The sequence below is a fragment of the Myotis lucifugus genome, unplaced genomic scaffold (genome assembly GCF_000147115.1).
Source record: "Myotis lucifugus unplaced genomic scaffold, Myoluc2.0 scaffold_86, whole genome shotgun sequence".
Taxonomy (NCBI): Eukaryota; Metazoa; Chordata; class Mammalia; order Chiroptera; family Vespertilionidae; genus Myotis; species Myotis lucifugus.
Genome location: NW_005871134.1, coordinates 549772 through 553471, shown reverse-complemented (window position 1 = coordinate 553471; position 3700 = coordinate 549772). Strand labels below are relative to the sequence as shown.

The 3700-nt window shown below is 43.6% G+C and overlaps 1 pseudogene; it reads left to right on the top strand.

The window, feature by feature from the left end:
• Window positions 1-1021: 1021 nt before the first annotated feature.
• Window positions 1022-2485, top strand: LOC102431161 (annotated as a pseudogene).
• The last annotated feature ends 1215 nt before the right edge of the window (window positions 2486-3700 follow it).

Sequence of the window (3700 nt, the reverse complement as noted above, 5' to 3'; positions counted from 1 at the left end):
TTAGTTGCAAAATACAGTACCTGGGAAATGGAATAAGATCAATACTGCTCATGGTATCATGGTATTATTGTCTTAGAATAGAGGAAAAAGACTCCTTGATGAAGCAGAAGAAATCATGGTGTCCACCATGCTCAGGGGAGATGGTGGAGAATATTTGAACCTGATTTTCCCATCAGTTATGTTTTCTAAACTAAAATGAAACTTGGATTACAGAAAACAAAAGGACAATTTCACACTTCCTGGGATAGATAGCTTCCTTGGTCCCTAGTCTCCCAGCATTTCCCTCAAGCCCTCCCCTGCTCCTCATACTCTAGCCACAAGCATCTGCTGCCTTGTCTTCTGAATTAATCTAGACAAAAGAAGAGGACAAAACAGACACATTTCAGGGATCAAAATGAAATGTAACAGTCACTTATAACAGCTAACACACAATATTTATGCTATTTCTGACACTGTTCTGAGTACTCTTCAGTATTACCTTTTACAATCTAACAGCCCTGTGCATGAGGGCTACCTAAGTTGAAACTGACATGATGAGATTAAATATTTCACCCAAGGGCACCCCGCTAATAAGCAGTTGAGCAGAGGCTAGAATCCAGGAAATCTGGTACCAGAAGCCACATTCTTAACTATTGTCCTAAGCTGTCCCTGCATGAGCTCAGAAGAAGGGGCTGTGCAGGACAGAGAGGGCTATGGGTCAACACTGGGTTTGATTTCTCTCTACACCTGAAGTATCTATATATATAAAAGGCTAATATGCAAAGTGTCTCCTCAGGAGTTTGAGCTGGAGACCGGGAGTTTGATTGCTCACTGTGACGCGTGCTGACCACTGGGGGCGGCACGGAATGAAGGAAGGCCCTGGCCAGCAGCCAAAAGGCCCGATCATCCCTGATCGCTGGCCAGGCCTAGGGACCCTACCTGTGCATGAATTTCGTGCACCGGGCCTCTAGTAGGAAATAAGGCTTAAGAGATCTGCAAGGACAATACCATTAGGGACCTCAGAGACATTAAGGAGATCAACATGGGTACATTTGCAGAGGGGAAGATAGATTGATTGAATTAAGAAGGACTGAAGCCACGAGGCTCCTGAAGAAACTTGCAGTGATATTGTTAGTAAAAGTAGTAGTGGAAAGGAGGAGAAAAAGTTACAGACGTTTAGAGGGTAGAATCAATAGGATTTGGAAAGAGATTGGGGAAGGAATTAATGGTAAAGAGGAGGTGGACCAGGTTTCCAGCCATTCCCAGCTGCTGGAAGACCGGAAAATTAATCTGGCTATAGTGGGTGGACAGAAATAGGCAGTCAGAGCAGGAGGCAGAGAAAGCATTATTGAGCAAGAAAACAGCTTGGAGGAGCTTGAAAGGGAAGAGAAATGTGGGCAGAATGAGGCATTTGGAGTGGCTGACTGTGTGTGGAGAGAAGGGGGAGAGGCAAGGACAATTATCAGGGACCTAGGATGGGAAGATCAGGAACTAATATGTTATGACAAGTGTTTGGGCTTTTTCTTAGAGAAAATAAAAGTGTTCACAAAAGGAATGACATGTTTCCATGCATTAAGGAAAATAGATTTTGGCTTTTTTTTTTTTTTTTTTTTTTTTTTATGGAGAGGAGAGAGGAATCAGGAAAATTGCCAGGCATATACTCTTGGCAAAAGATAGGACAGTTACAGGGATATAAAACATAGCACAGGGAATATAGTCAATAATATTGTAATAACTATATATAATGTCAAATGGGTACTAAACTTATCTGGGTAATCACTTTGTAAGTTATATAAATAGTCACTATGTTGTATACCTGCAACAAATATAATATTGTATGCCCGTTATAATTAACAAATTTTAAAAATCAGATATAAAAAGTAATTTAGAGTGTTATGGTCTCTCCCTAAAGCTTTCCTGGGGGTCTGCTGCTTAGGTCCTGTGGCTTGGCCTGCCCCGTGTGGCAGCGACACGGAGGAATTTGACTCCAAAGACTTCTCCACCTCCAAGGGAAGAGAAAGCAAGGCGGCCTCTCCTTAGAAGAAGAGGAAGAGGAGGAATTCAGCGGGGAATCTGGAGGAAGCAGCAGTGAGGAGGAAGACAGGGCCGCAGAGGAGGAAGAAGGCACTGGGTCGGAGGATGCAAGGAAGAGGAAGGAGGACGAACTGTGGACGAACTTCCTCAATGACGTGGGACCAAAATCAAAAGTGCCCCCAAGTCCACACAGTAGAAAACGAGAGGAGACTAAAGAGACGAGTTCAAATAAACTGTTGGTCAGAGCAGAAGAACTAGAGAAACCGAAAAAGTTAAAATCACCGAGGTGTTTGATTTTGCTGGTGAAGACGTTAGGGTGACTAAGGCAGTGGATGCTACATCTGAAGAGGCCAAATCCTTCTTCAGGCAGAATGAGAAAGAAAAACCACAGGCTAATGTCCCTTCAACTTTGCCATCACTCCTTGCCCGGTCAGGGTGGCAGAAGTTATGTAGTAGCTACATAGAAGCCTAAGAAGGGAAAGGATTGAGTGCCGCTACCACAGTGGAAATGATAGAAACACCGACGAACACAGCTGTGGAAGGACCAGAGGACTGTGAACAGAGCTCTCCAGGCCTGGCCTGAACTTTTTAAGCTGTGGTTTGCAATCATCATTTCATAGAATAAAAGTTATTGTAGTGCATTAAAAAAGAATTTAAAGGAAAATTTTTAAAAGAATATAATATTTTAAAAAAATAGGACAGACAGGTCCAATTGCAGCTCAGGTCCAGCGAGGTCCTTGCACTGGTATTCCTGGGAGGGACTCCAGGGGCACTTGGCTCATGGGAAACAGAGCTGAGGTTTACCAAGTCAGCTCCTGAGCCCCAAACACACTACCGCCTGGGAGGTTAAGTCACCACACACATGACCAGAGTCATCAGCCCTTGGTTAAGCACCTGGAAAGTTGTAACAAAATAAATTTCATGAGGTTGAGTATTAATTGAATAGCCCTAAATTGGTTGTTTGTACTGGATGTTGCTATGGAAACATCAACAATAAAAAAGTAACCTAAAGACACTTGCCCTGTGAACAGGAATTCCTCTTTTCAGCATTGCCTACAAACCAAGCCTGCCCTGTCCTTTTGCTCTCAAGAACTGTTTACCTGTGCTTGTATCCACTCAAATGCTTTCAGGTACCATCTAGATTCTAGATGCTGACCCAGATCTCTATCCCTAACCCAGATCTGTCTCCAGAGCTTTAAGCCCTTGAATCAATTAGGATCATGTTCTGCTGCAGGTGACAGAAAACCAATCCCAGTGGCTTAACTAAATTAGGATTTATTTTTCTCGGATGGTAGACAGCCCTGGGCCATACAACAGCTCTACCACGCCAGAATCCTTCTGTCTTTCTGCTCTGCACTCCGTAGCATAGGGCCAATATTCTCATGGTCACAAAATGGCTGCATCTTATCTAAGCATCACAACACTGTTTATGCCGGAAAAAGATTAAAAAGGGTAAGGGTAAAAGTCAAACGCCACCTGGGCCTGTCCATTGTTATCAGGAAAATAACAACTTCTCTGGAAACTCCACCCAGTGATGTCCACTTATTGCTTATTGGTCAGAACCGGGTCACATGACCAACCATAGAGAGTCAGGGAAGACTGGCAAGAGAGCTTACGATATTTTCCCTGGGCACATCACTGTCCCAAAGTTGGCTTCTGTTAGGAAGGAAGGAAGAGAGGATATTGA